The following is a 16,855-nucleotide window of genomic DNA, read 5'->3' on the forward strand; positions in this document are numbered from 1 at the left end:
GCATCGATTATATTTTATTACAATTGCGGCAATATTGTTTTCTTATAAACACATATTCTGGATAAATAATCATAGTTACGGCATTTTTGCTTAGGAAAAACTTGAAAAACTATAATATTAAACGTAATATTAGTATTATCTCATTTTTTTTTTTTTCGATTTACGGCATTCTTCCTTAGTACGGCAGCTAGTAACTGGACTATGATTATGAAAAACAAACCTCATTAGTCATTAGACGTATTGAACGTATAAGAACAAAAAGAGTTATAATATGTTAATGTTTAAAAACAATAATATAAATATAAAAATTATCGTATCTATACTATTCTTTTATTAAAAAAAAAAAAAATTATTAGAATATAAAATAAAATATGAGGGCATATTTATTAATATAATGGAGTGTTGTATGTGCCAATACAGCATATATTAAAACTAATTTAAACAATAGCCATATCAAATTTAGATCAATGAAGCAAATTTGCTGAGACAGCAAAATTTATAAAATATTTAAAGCAACAAAATGGTAGTACGAGCAAGTACCATGGTTTATATGGGAAATTATAAATTATAATATATGTCTTTATAAATAAAAGCTTTTAAATGTATCATGAATGTTTGTGTTTAAGTATCTATAACATCTTAATGTACATTATACGACACAACATATACTGACTCAACCGTCTCAACCAAATTGTTAGACTTGTTATTTATTTTTATATACAACCTATCTTAACATAAATATCGTAATTTGTAATTAAATTTGCAATTTGCAATTAAATTTGCATTTGCAACTTTTTTTTCTACTTTTTCAATATATTGATAAGTACGTTTTAAATGCCTGTCATGTAAGTATGAACTAAAATCTAAAAATTTTAAGTGCAATTTTTTGCAATTTTTGGATTTGTATTGAAATTTTATTGAATTTACTCTTTTATATACAACTATTTTAGTTATACCTATAGGCTATATTCGACACTCAACTGTCGTATCATCTATGTTATCTTAAAAAATAAACATAATTTCAATTTGGTAGGTACCTATTAAGAGGATTACCTTATACCCACATGTGTTGTCTATGTCTTACTAATGTAGATCATAGCAAATTTACGTTTAGCAGATTGAATTTTATGCTGTTAGCCTTAATATTAGAGTCAAATTACCTATTATCAAACTTAAAGGTAATAATATTATCTAGGGCATCTCATAGACTTTTATTGATATTTTAATTTTTAAGCGAGTTACGAGCATTTTAAAGTTTTAATATTTTACATAACCATAACTCACTTAAAAATTAAGATATCAACAAAAGCCTATAATATGTTCTAGATAATTTGCATTTGAACGAAAATTTGCTACGATCTACATTAGTAAGACAGAGATAACATAATATGCGGGTATAACGTCCTCTTAATACAGCACAAAAATAATTTGTAAAATATGACTTTAACAATTATTATGCGGTATATTGTTATAATTTGATCTTCTGCAGCTACTTCGAATAGAATACTGAATTATTTATATTTATATTTTTGGTAGAATTTTAGATAATAATTAATAACAGTAAATTTAAAACATTTTTAACAAAACGCTTTTATTTTTTAATACAATTTTTAATATTTTAACATATAAGTGTAATTTTTGGTATTTTCTATTGTAATACTGCAATTAGTTTTACTAATTATTTAGTACTACAACATTCGTGCTGTACTAATTAATAATTTACAATAATCAATATTGAATATTAATCAAATAAAAATTTTTAAAATCCTAAAAAATACTGCACACTTTTAAATTTGCTATTGCACATTTAATATTAACTACTGCACATAGTGTATGCTACTGCACACAATTTTAGGCTCTGTTTTATGAGCATGTGAATGGTCAGTGTGTTTTAGAATCTCGCCTATGATTAAAGTGAATAAACAAATAGTTTTTTACTAAATAGTTTTTTTAACTAATAAGTACCTATTTAAAAAAAAAAATTATATTTAATAAAAATTTCAAGAAAATTATTTTCAAGCAAATTGGAGCAGTTTTAATACCTTAATTTTTGATTTTAATTACCCGATTCATCTTCTGAAGTAGTGTGACATCGGCTTTTGCATGCAAATTTTTTATAATCAGAGCAACGCCATACAATTTTATTTTCGTACACTTCATACTTGCTGTACAGAAAACCGTTATACACCAACATATTTTTGCCTTTTTGGCTTTTAATAAATTTTAGTGGCATAATTCAAACTTATAAAAACCACGCGCAAAGAAATTTGTATCGTGTGGACATCCACAATAAACACTAAGAAAAATCCCAGTATACGAGACTGTACAAAATTATGAGGACTATTATCGAATAGACGTACCTATACAAATTACAGAACACACACTAAAAATGATAAGATTGTTCACATAGGTACATAAACTATAATCGACGGATGTAGTACAGATCGATATTTTTTCTGTCTGTACTGTTCTTATAATAATGAAAAATATAATATAATATAAACATGCTTTTAAAAAATGTTTGATTATAAGATTATATTCATTTGTGTAATTATTTAAAAAGAATTGTCCATATTTAAAGACTTATAGAGATATTTCTACTTATTTTTTATTTTTACTAAACTTTTACTTAAATATAAACATGTTTTTAAAAAACGTTTGATTATAATATTAAATTCATTTCATCATTTGTGTTACTATTAAAAATAAAATTATTATTTATTAAATTTATTAACTAATTAAATTATTAAAAAAATAAAAAATAAATTATCGGATATTTTTGATACAGGATATTTTTTCCGGTGCATCCGAGTTGGGTCCCGAATACTAGGGGCTAATCGCAGGTAGTGTACTAGTTAGGTCCCAGATTTTTATAGGTACTATACTAGTTGGGTCCCAAATTATTATAGGTATTCCACTAGTTCCTGAATATTTTTTGGTAAGTACTACACTATACTAACATTTTCATTCCCATTTTAACAGACTGTCTATGAGCTATTTAGACCACAGGTATGGTTAAAAATGTTTTTTACAGTTTTTTTTTAAAATATTAAAAATGCTAAAAACCAAGTATATAAATACATATTATTTAATTTAAATAAATCCATATAATAGGTTTATGAAGAATTGTATAATTTAAAAGACGTAAGTGGTTTTCTCTCATGGATTTTTCGAGCATTCGTGTAATAATATCAGTATTATCGGTAATATCTGATAATTTTTGACATATCTTATAATAAACTATCTGGAACAGCGATAAATGCCGGTTAAACCTCGACGAGTTATCTATCGATATAGCTACATGTTGGTAGTAAGTGTTCTGCATTCTAACCACTAGCACTATGGAAGATTCTAACGTTATGTTCAGTGAAAAGGGCAAAAAAATATATATTATAGAAGGATATAAATTTTCATTTCACAAACTTCTGAAAAATGATATTGAACGATGGAGATGTATTCATAGATCATGTAAGTCATTTTTTAAATACAACGAAAATCAATTTATTGATCAAAATTTGACACATAATCATAATTGTGATTCCGAAAAAATATTAAATAGGCAGATATTAAATAATAATTTAAAGAGAAAAGCTCAAAATGATATATGTGAGAAACCTTCTAAATTATTACATTGTGAATTAAAAAACAATGATATAGATACATTAACACGTTACGATTGTACACTTATTAAAAAAAATATTCATCACGCGAGAAAAAATATTCTACCAAATATTCCACAAAGTTATGACGAGGTTCACAAAGTATTGAACGATTTAAATATAAAAACTAACAAACAAGAAAATTTTTTATTAATTAATGATAATCAATATAACATAGTTATTTTTTGTACAGTCGAAAATTTAAATTTTTTATGTAACAACAACACGTTTTACGTAGATGGCACATTCAAAAGTTGCCCAAAAATATTTATGCAAATATTCACAATACATACAATACATAATAATCATTATATTCCACTTATTTTTTGTCTACTCCCAAATAAACAAAAAGAAATTTATACTCAAACTTTTCGGATGTTATGTAATGAATGCGAAAAACTTAATTTAAAATTTTTACCTCAAACAATATATGTAGACTTTGAAGAAGCTATTCATAATTCTATTTTATCAGTATGGCCGGAAATAAATATTAAAGGGTGTAGATTCCATTTAGGGCAGAGCTGGTGGCGGAAAATTCAAAATTTGGGATTAACAAACGAGTATAAAAGTAATTCTGAATTAAGTAAATATCTCAAATATTTTTTTGGCTTACCATTTCTACACCCAGAAGAAGTGGAAAATTGTTTTATTGAAGATATAATGAGTCTCCAACCAAACGACAATAAAATTCGAGAATTCACTGATTATGTTTTTGACAATTATATTAATGAAGAATCTAGATTTCCACCAAAAATTTGGTCAGAATTTAATGCCTCGACAATGCGAACCACAAATTCCTGCGAATCATTCCATTCTCATTTTAATTCTATGTTTTACACAGCACACCCAAATATTTATCAGTTCCTAGAAATTTTAAAAAACGTACAAATTGATACTTATATAAAAATGAGAAGTGTAGAAGTAATGAAAAAAAGAAACTGCATTTTGCTAAAAGAAAAATTTATAGCTGACAATATGAATAAAAAAACTGCAGGAATAATCAATCGATTTGATTTTGTAAAATTAATATCGTATAAATTTTTACCAACAAACATGTGATTTTTCCAAAAATATTTTTTTTTTGTATTTATAATATTATTGTATAATAATTTTAACATTTTTAATATTTTTTAACTTACACCTATATGGCTATATTTATATTATATAATATGTATTTTTATACTAATTAGTTTTTAACCTTTTCAATATATAAGTGATTTATTTTTTTATAAAATTCTAATTACTTATATTTTAATAGAAAAGAAACAAAACTAAAAAAAAAACTGTAAAAAACATTTTTAACCATACCTGTGGTCTAAATAGATCATAGACAGTCCTAAGTCTGTTAAAATGGGAAGGAAAATGTTAGTATAGTACTATAGTGTAGTACTTACCAAAAAATATTCAAGAACTAGTATTGTAGCTAAAATAATTCAGGACCCAACTAGTGTAGCAACTATAAAAATCCGGGACCGAACTAGTATAGTACCTACAAAAATCCGGGACCCAACTAGTGTAGTACCTAAAATAATTCGGGACCCAACTAGTGTAGTAATTATAAATTTGGGACCCAACTCGGATGCAGCCATTTTTTCATCGGACCAAATGTCGCGGATCTTTTGTCGCCGGATATTATTTACCGGATCAAATGACGCGTCACCGTTTTATAATATTGGCTGAAAGACCGCCCTTCTAAGGCTTACTTAATAATAGTTAAGAAAATACTTACCAGTTAAGTAAATTTAGAAGTTTGAGTGTAAAGAGTGTAAATGTGTAAGGAGTGCGCGTCTGCGATTTAAAATCGCGACGTTTTAAAAACACGGACGCGCGCGTTCGAATCGCTTAGTGTGTAATCAGCTTAAACAATAACAAGATTTATTCGTACCCACTATACAGCATAGCGGTTAGCTACATTCCTATTCTCTTTAATTAAATATTTTTTAGCATATTATTCTTATGCTATAATATTGTTTTGATGATAAAATGCAGGTAAAAAAGATGTTAAGTAGTTGTTTATTGTATTATGGTTTTTATCGGTAAAATAAAGATATATTAATATATTAAAAATTATGAAATTTTTTATGTTTAATATAAAATAATTATAAGATGAAAACGATTTTATTTAATTATATTATAGTACACAAATTCATCATACATTTTTGATTATTTAATTGGTTTACAATATTGCAACATATCTAAGCTTGTGCGGGGGAACTATTCTTATAATTTTTTTTGAAATAAATAAATTATTAAAAATTTCTAGATCTTTTAAATAACTGTACATGACTCTAAACAGATATTTAGATCTATTTTATAGTGTAGCTTTGTAGCTAATGAATTTAAGCCCGGTGACTTACCCTTGTCGTTTTTTACCGATTACCAATAATATTATATCACTGAATTAAAATTAATAATTCATAACAGTGATACATCCACTATACAATTTGCCACCACAAACCACCCCCGACATTAAAAATCAAACCATTATTTTTACTGCATCTTCGGACAATAAAAAACACGCATACTACACTATTATCGTTTAAACGAAAAGCGTTTAGTTTAGATGACTTGTATGGTTTTGTTTACTCTCGCTTACCCTTTTTCTCAAATCAAGCCCCCGCATTTTTTTTTCTGAGGCCATATTTCATAGGTGACTTAAAATATTAAATACGTATTAACACACTCCATCTAGCTGTAGCCCAGCTGTGTACATTTTACCTTGTTGCTAAATTTTAAATACATTTTATTTTATTATTTACATCTTTATATTTCCTATGATGAATCATGTATTATTAATTATTATATTACTCGTAGTCTTTCGATCGAACATCAAATATAAAATAACAGAATAATTTTAATAAGATAATTTATATAACAGCCAACAGTAAATGTGTATACGATTATTATAAAGAAAATGTATAATTATACGCGGGCAATGAATTATTTGTATCATATTTAAGTGTTAAATTTATAACACGTTACTATAGTCACACACAATCGGTTTTGTAAGAGTTATGACAAAGTTCATAATGTCCATATTATACAAAAATCAGAGATGCTTATACAAATGCGATGCATAATAGGCGGTAAATGACACGTTGTCGGTCGTGAAAACAACGCAATTCACCAGATTTATCGCGATACCGTATAATTTTAAAAAGCTCGAAGACGATGCGTTCCAATTTTTCATGATCCGCATCGTCGCGTAAGACGATTAACACGTTGTCGTTATACGCGAATCCAAAAACGAATTCACCAAGTATGCCGATTATAAGTCGTTGAAAAGTTTGCGCTGTGAAGCCCGAAACGCATATGATGGGAACTCAGAAAGTCTGAACGGTGTCGTAATTGTGGTTTTATAGACGCTTTCGGGCATGTTTGGTGCCTGTATACTGTACAGTTGATACGTTCGTACGAGATCAAGTTAGGTGAAGGCAACTGACAATTAACATGGTCTTATAGATAAAAACAGAGTAATGATAATATTATGAGTATAACTTAAAATTCATGGCTTGGAACCGAAATTAAAAATACCGATATTTTAACCGGAACCTTTTAAAAATATTGGAACAGGAACCGTACCATAACCCTTTTAGGACTTTCTTAGGAACCGAAACCAATATTTGTTGGAAGTGAATTTTTTGGTTTTAAAAGCTCCAATTAAATATTAAACTATTTAAACTATATTAAATATTTTGGTAATAAGTAATAATATTTCATTAAATTTGATGAAGTTGTAAATGTATACGTACATATATAATTTTATAATTGTTATCTATTGTCCAAGTGTTAAACAAAATCAACAATAAGTTAGGATGACTTACGTAGTTACGCCAGTAAAACATTATTTAATAATAAAAATAAAAAAAATATATAATTTTATATTCTAATAATCTATAACAGTTCCAGAAAAAGATAAAATATGAGCAGTTACCAAAATAAAAATGTATAAGTAATAATTATTAATTATTGTTGTTCAGCGCCTTGCTGTGGGTTTGTAATACCCATCATTATGATTATTTCTTAAGAGGACGTTATACCTGTATGTGTTGTCTCTGTCTTACTAATGTAGATCATAACAAATATTCGTTCAGCAGTTTAGAAAGCTATAGTTTTAGATAATAATATGTATAATGTTGATAATCAAATTTTTTTTTTTTTTTTTGAAAAACCGAATTGTAACCGAAACCGAAAAAATCATAAAAGTTCCAAGTCCTGAGTCTTAAATTAATAATAACATTATTTATGATATGATTATTTACGTATGTGATTTAACTAAATATGTACTACAGTCTACAATAATAGGTTCCATATAAGTGTTTCTTATAGCAATCTAAATGTATAAAAAAATACATAATAATATGCAAAGAATTTATGGACATTGAATTTGTATCACTCATAGAGTCGTAGGTACTTTCTTCATATGTGTAGACAATTTTGGTTATGTAAAGCAGCGGTTCTCAACCTTTTTCATCGTGAGACACAGATCTTGTAAAAAAATCTCTGAGGCCCACTAAGAACACGTCATAGGACACCTATATTACGCGTATATATACTGTGTATAATATTATTAGTTATATAATAAAAATATACAATAATATTATTTTAAATAAATACGTTATCAATAGGGCTCGGATTTTAAAGAAAATGCTTCTTTTTATATATTTAAGATAAAAATCTAATTTTTATACATAATTCGTTTCACGTTAATCTGATTCGAAATAAACGAATTTATTTTTGCTTTTTTTTGCTTTTTTTAATATAAATGCTTTTTTTGCTTTTTTATTGCTTTCTTCAGTTATTCTAGCTGTGTAATTTTTATTTGTTTGTTACGCTATAGTAATTAAAAAAATGTTCATATAATTTATAAGAAATGTCAAAACCCGTAATAAATTATTATATAAAAGTGTTTATTTACTTAATAAGAAATGTGAAAATCCGCAATAATGACCGTGACCGTACCATTAGTGCGAAACGTCATTAAATGTAATGATTGAAATGTATAGATTATCGATCTACAGATAGCTTATGGGTCGATAGCTTATCGACTATTGCATATAGTTTGTTGATTTTAGTTTTTATTCAGTTTTATAAAATTATAACCTAATTCGTGTAAATTTTTAGTCGTGCTTTTTTTAAAAATAAATATGCTTCATTTTTGCTTTTTTTAAACAATTTTATGCTTTTTTTGTTATTTATTATGCTTTAAAATCCGAGCCCTAGTTATCAATGTTAATGTTTTATGGTCTACGGCCCAGTTCTACGTTGCCCACGGCCCACTTGTGGGCTGCGGCCTATGGGTTGAGGGAACCGCTGATGAAAAGTATATAATAATTTATCCTCGATTAACCTTAACGATTCCTGTTCTTTTATTATTATTCAAAAAACTTTAATTTTAACACTACAGAAACAATGTTGTCGGATACCCATTACTACACAGCAGTGTGTTTCTAGGATTTTTTTTGATTTTTAAGGACATATTATTTAAATCATTTAATTTTCTATACGTTTATTTAAAAGTTTATAAAAAACGAGTTATGTTATAAGATATGTGTATAATATATATTTTTTAAATTAATACAAGCTATTTTAATAAATTAATGGTTATAAAAATTGTTTAATTCCTATTCTAAATATTATATATTTGAATTGAATACTCACAGTAAATATATAATTTATTTTAACCATTTATTATACTTGAAGCATACTTAATACACACCAGTATTGAATTCACTAATTTTTTTCTCAATGTTATATATTTTAAAATACAATAAAAGGTAATAGATTAATACAATTACAATAGACCTAGTTATTGACAATTTTCTAAGGTATAACATTATATCCTTTTATTTTATATGTATTAAATAACTGATCGGTGGGTTGATATCGAACTCTACACCATTCTCTAATGCCCAAATCTTTTGCTACTGCAAATAATAATAAAAAAAACAAGATTACATTTTATAGCCTCTATGTTTTAGTTATTGAGCTAAAAATAACTCAGAAATTAACCAATAAAATCTGACTAGTCCTTATATTTTTAATGTTGAAAGCATTAAGTATATCTTTTAGTTTTCTATTCAATTATGAAAAACATTAATTTGAAACATTTTTCCGGTGTGTTTCTAAATCACATGATTGTCATAGAATCGTAAATTTCACTTAAATAACATTGAGTACTTTTTAAGAAAATTCAAATCAATATTTTGTCATATAATATATTATATATACGTAAAAACAATAACTATATACTTTCATAGAGATTATTTATTATAGGTAGTTTTGAATTAATATTAATAAAGAGATATATTATACCATTATTTTTTTTTATTTAATAGTAAATAAATAAATATTATCAATTATTTTTCAAAAGAATACGTACGATCCTTCATTTTTTTTAAATGAACATTGATATAATCATAGTACATCCTTTGAATAACTAAAACAATAAATCGTATAATAATTTGGTACGTACTTTGAATAGTGAAATTACATTTAATTATAATCCATTTTTTATTTTTTTTTTAGATTAAATATTTGTTATTAAAAATATTATGTTTAATAACATAGACGTTAATTTTTTGTTTATGATGTAAACACTATAATATAGTGATTATATATATTTAAAATATATTACATATTTACGAGGTAAGTGTGTGTTTTATTTATAGACATAGTTTTAATTAATTAACTTTTCCAATATTACGAAAATCGATGTAAGACCTTAAATTTTATATAATGCAGTACTGATTATCAAAATGTACACAACCCATATGTGTTTATGTGTATTGTGTAGAACACAATACACAACCCATGTTATGATCAATAAACCTCAATTATAAAATTATAAACATTTCACTTGAGTTATAATAAAATACATTCTATATATTATTTTAAAAAATAATCTTGAAAAAAATTATATTAAAATAATAATTACCTGAAAAGCTATCAACGATCTCCTTATTGTCAGCTGTAACAAAGAAAATATACTTTAATAAAAATGTACCTACTGCTTAGAACTAAACATTTTTTTTAATTCTAATGTTATCAATTCACCATAATACTAAAAATAGTATACATAAGGTGATTATTCTTTAAATTTAAAATTTTTATTATTACCTGTTCTCCAGTTAGCTTTATTCTCTAATAAATTAAATTAAATTAATTGTTTTGCTATGCCTAAGCAAGTTGTTGCTTAGGATTTAAAGTAGTAAGTACGACTGTATCAAATAAAATTATATTATGCACTATAAAATGATATAATAATTATTTTTTACCGAAATTAAATACTCCTACGATATTGTTGTATGGATATACTAAAAAATACAAAAGAATTAATAATTGTCCTATAAAAGTCTAATAGAATCTATTAAATTGAATATTAGATTAATGTGACTGGCTCAGACATTTTATTTTAAGCCAGTTAAGTTAGTTAATCTAGTGAATGCTTTGTGTAAATTTAATTAAGGTTAATAAATTTTCCAAAAGTAGTATACTATAATATGCTTTCCGCTATTATCCAATTTCATGCTCAAAATTATATTTTTTTTTTCTTTAAAATATTTAATTCGAATTTTAATATTATTCCGATTATTATTGTATAGATACCTAAAATGTTTTCATTTTATAACAGCCTACCCTATATATAATTATATATAATTTAACAAAGGTAATCAATCTTTTTTTACCATCGATAATGCATGGATAATTTTATGTAATATTTATAAATTATAAAGGATTTTATAAAGTAAAAATGTATTCAAAGATAATAATAACAAGACCATTTTTAGGCTATAACTAGTAAATATCGCATTTTTAGCTCGAAATAGTTTAAAAAAATGTGTGGAAAACTGAAATTTGTAAATTTGTGAGAAACAATGACACAATTTTAACATTATAAAATGTCTGATACCGTACATGGTTACATACAGTCATTATTTTTCAGTAGTATAAAATAGATAGTTAAGTTGTATTAAACTTGAAATTTGTAAAAGAAATCAGTAAACTACTTATATTATACAATTTATACTTACCCCAAAAAAATGTTTTAATTATCGATTCTGTTAAAAATTGATTTATTTATTATTTTAAAATTGTCAATGATACCATACGATCTTTCTTAAGCATTGGTGTGAAAGAATGCTTTCATTGTATGCGAATTGTTAATGACTGCATTCGATTTCCATTAAAATAATATTATTTATGAACGTATGTTAATCGTGATTTAAGATATTATGGTTGCCCATCAACTATAGCACGGTCTTATATTAAGACCGTGTGGCGTGGACTATATAGTAAAATGGCTTATCAAACGACCTCTAATATGAAACTATAAATCAGCTGTTTTTAAGAACGTAGCGCTTATAGCTGAGAAAAAAAATACTATGAGGACTGATTTTAGCTGCATTTAATATTTTTTTTAGATAACGCTCCTATTATAACAATAGCTGATTTTAAACAAATTACAAAACATCCATATGATTCATTAAAAATAATTAAAAACTTTCACATCATTGCTCGTAAAGTTAAAAAATATTTAATATAAAATAAATCGTAAATTGTACTTCCGCATGCTAAAAATAATAAACAATATTGTAAATCAAACAAATATTTTCAGAATTACATAGTAATGTATTCTAATACATTTAATCTATATTCACAGTATCATTAAATTAAATTATTATTTTTTCTTTCAATATTTGTGGTTATAAACTTATAATTTATTCTTTAAGTGTCGACTGAATAATATGAAATTAAATATAACTATATAATTGAAATATAGGTAAATATTTTTTTATAAATTGTTAGAATATGTAAAATAGCATACTAAAGGTAATATTATGAACTTACTTTTAGGATCTGTGAATGTATAAACGTAATTTTGTGAATTATTATTATGAATCATATATAAATTATGCTACACTATAAATATACTGTTATAAACAATATGCTATTTTTAAGTGTAGGAATATATAAGAATCTGTCTACTTTTTAACAACGATGTACTATTTCATTCAACTTCAACAATAATAGTTTATATATTATTTTAGAAATTTACATTATGTTGTATAAGTATATATATTTTATGTAATAAAAATACATTTATTTTAATAATTTATAAGAATATAACAAATATTTTTACATGTATACTATATCAGTCAACTTACCCATCCAATCTGTTAATTTATAAACATAAATAATTAATAAATATAAATATTTAAAAAAATATATTTATTGTTTAATAGTTATTAAAATTCTACAATAAAAACAATTGTCTTTTTTGTTTGTTTTACCGATTTTTGTATATTTTAAGGAGAATATAAATTAAATAATAACAAATATAAGTTATAATATAATAGTTTAGTATAATAAATAATAATAAAGTTATGATAAAAATTATTTATAAAATTAGTTAATTATGGACGTTTTTTAAATCTCAACACAAGTAAAATAGTATTTTAAAAGTTTTTTGATTAATATCAAGTTATTTTCTCATAGATGTTCCTCAAATGTATTCATATCATTTAAGGTATATAAAATTTATTTTTTTCTCACTGATAATATCAGAACAATAATCTCTTGGAGACTTAAGAGGATCTGTAATAAATGAAAAATAAAGATGTAATTTTGGTGAATGACATAATTATTTACATGTTTGGTATTATAAACAAAAAATGTAAAAAACATATATTAGATATTATGCAAATAATGGTATGAATTAATTTAATTGTTTGTATAAATTATTATGAATTTTACTCAATAATAATTGTTACTTACCATCCTTATCATATTCTTGTTTTTTGGCAAAATTGAAGAATTCATATTGGATTTCTAGAATTTTTAATATTTTATTATTATTTTATTGTTAACATTTATAATGTTTATATACATTTTATAAAATGTATAGTATTTCTTAGGTATCAATACCAAAACATGTGAGTTGCTAATATACAGAGATAGTACAGCTATTAAAATACAGAATACAATTATTGATGGCTCAATAGTATTAGGTCAATACAACACAGAATAGATAACATATTAGTGTGATATAAGAAATGGGAACCCAAATTAAATCCCCTTAAAGTGGAGCAGATATCATCACTCAACGCAGATACACAAACCCAACTCAAGTACAAATTTTCAACCAAACCATTACACGGAATAAGAAGGATGGAGAGGTTTAATATCTTGGAGGTTTTCTAGACAAAAAACTGATAGAGAAAATACATATCAATATAGTAAACTAAACCAAGCTTGTACTCGGATGAAAATATTATTATTATTATTATTATATATATATATTTTTTTTTTTTCGTATAATTTATAAAGTTTGTAGATTTTTGTGTAATAGTTAATTTTTCAATTACAATCGCCCATACTCATAAAATTCCATGTGATTTATGTAATAAAAATAATTTTTATTATGCATTATTTATTAATATATAAATTTATATATTATATTAAATGCATCTCATGTGTCATTGTTAGTAAGTTTATACATTTTAATGAATTCAGCAGATTATTTGTTTAATATCCATAAAAAAAAAACTCATTTGCATATACCTATAATAATATCATTCATTTTCTTGACACAGATAAGAACATATTTTCTTATAATAATACAGGCGCGCACCCAGAATTTTTGCTTGGGGGGGGGGCTTAATAATTTTTCTTTTTCCCTTACACACAAGTAAACAATTAAAACTAATTTTTAAATAACCACTTTTGTTTATTATCATATGTTATATAATATGTTATATTATTATGTATTTAATATTTATAACTAAATATTATGATAAATGAATTTAAAATTTAAGTTTCCTAGGTCCCTTTTCAGAAGCAATTTTTAATACTTCGGATTCTTTAATTTGTATTTCTCGATGTATGTGGAGATTTGCCAGACCATTTAAACGTGACTGTCCCATTGTGTTCCGGAGATAGGTTTTAATTCGCCGTAGTGTGGAAAACGACCTCTCAGCCGTACTTGTACTTACTGGTAACGTTGCAAATATTTTCAAAAGTATAAATACTGATTCAAATATTTTAATATCACATAAATTTAAACCATCAATTGCGTTTAGCGGTAAAGTATAACCACAGTTTTTAAATTTTTCATACCACAATTCGAATTCGGCCTTAGCGACAGAAAAACTAATTTGTTGCATATCTTTTTCGTATAAGTCAAAAAGATTTTTAAAACTTGAAATTTGTTCATCTGTTGGATTACGTCCGGTTGGTAAAAGACATTTATAACTTGTTAGGAGATTTTTATGTTTTAAAAATCGATCAGAAAGACTATTAAGAAATGAATCGACATATGGAATAAAAATTGAACGTCTATAGTATTCTTCAATATTTTCAGATGGTGTATTACATCGCTGAGTTTGGTGTTTTGTTAGTCTAGGTATAGACATAGTCAAGTCTAAATTAGAGGCAACTTCTTGTGCTTCTAAAAATAATTGTTTAAATTCAGTGTCGGCATTACTTCTAAGTCGTCGAAGAATAGACACTACACTTTCTACTTGGTTAACTGCAGTTGATAGATCTATATCTGTCGTTTGAAGTATTTTACTTATTGGTAAAGTATAAGCTAATAATTTTTCTGAACAAAGTAATGAAATAATAAATGTAGATTGACGAATACCATTTAAAAGTAAAAATGCACCTGATGAAGAGTCTTTACTGTTCCATGATTGAATTTCTTCTAACGCCGCTACTACAGGTAATAAAAGTTGATTAAATACTATTATTGAATCGTGTCGTTCAACCCATCTAGTTGGACATAGTTGAACAAGTTTAGTTTTATTAATATCAGGAACTAAGAGTTGAATTTGATTTTTTAAAATAATTTGACGTTTTGGTGTATTAAAAAACGTGTATACTTTTTCTATAACACCAAAACTATTCCTAATAGGTACTACATCAACAGCATTAGATAAAGCCAAATTCAAGCTGTGTGAAACACAATGTACATAGAGTGCAGTTGGATATTTTTCTATATACGCGCTTGGACACCTTTAAATTTGCCACTCATCGCTGCAGCCCCATCGTAGCCTTGTCCGCGTAAATAATTTATATTAATACCACATGAATTCAATGTTGTTAAAAGTACATCTGCTAAATTTTGACCCGAAGTGTATTCTACTGGTACAAATTTTAAAAAATTTTCAACTATTTTAAAATTGTTTACATCGATTGATTCAATATATCTTATACACAATGCGAATTGTTCAATAGAGGAAATATCAGACGTTTCGTCAGCGAGTATAGTAAAACATTTAGCGTTGTTAATTTTAGTTACAAGTTTTGTTAAAATTACTTCATCGCAAGCATCTATTATTTGGTTTTGAATATTCCAACTAATATACGTTGAATTTTTTCCGCAAGTCATTAAATGTTGTTTTAAATTTGTGTCTCCTGAATCAATTCGTGCCCTAAGTAACGCTCGAAAATTACCTTCGTTGCATTCGGGCTCTTGATCTATATTAAACGTTCCGTAATCTCGATGTGCCCTAAGTGGTAGACATTGTCGTCCACACAAAATAATTGTTTTTATTATCCGTTTAAGTTTTTCTTGATTCTCTAAAGTCTGTTGGTGATGAAATTTGTCAATTTGTTTATCAACCGATAATATTTTTCCTAACATGACATCCATAAAATGGTCAGCTTTTAAATTAGCTTCTTTATGATAATTTAAACTTCCGTGTTTTTCGAATTTTTCTAAGCCTTTTTTCCAATTATTGTTCCCCTTTTTAACAAACGTATGAAGTGATTGGTTTGAACTATAACCAGCCTCAGAAGGTGAAAATAATACGCAAAATTTACAAAAATCACTATCTTCAATTTTTGAATATGTTAACCATTTGTATTTAGTTAACCATAGTATATTAAATTTTCTTTTTTGATTGCCAATTTGTTGATTAGGAAAATTATAGTTATTATCTGGGACCCACACATTTTGTAAAACTTGAATTTTTTGTTTATCATTGAGTTTTTTATTTAAAAATAATGATATATCGAAAGAAGACAAATTTTCATAATTACCAACAATATCAGATGTTGACTGTGACGGTGAAGCAAAAAGTTTTTGAGGACTGGGCGGTTCATTGATAGTTGAAATTTTTGGTTTTATACTAACATACTTAAGAAGAGTACTACTAGTACCAATTTCAGGTTTCTTTCGTTTTTGACTCATT

This window comes from Rhopalosiphum padi, chromosome 3, assembly GCF_020882245.1.
Source record: "Rhopalosiphum padi isolate XX-2018 chromosome 3, ASM2088224v1, whole genome shotgun sequence".
Classification (NCBI taxonomy): domain Eukaryota; kingdom Metazoa; phylum Arthropoda; class Insecta; order Hemiptera; family Aphididae; genus Rhopalosiphum; species Rhopalosiphum padi.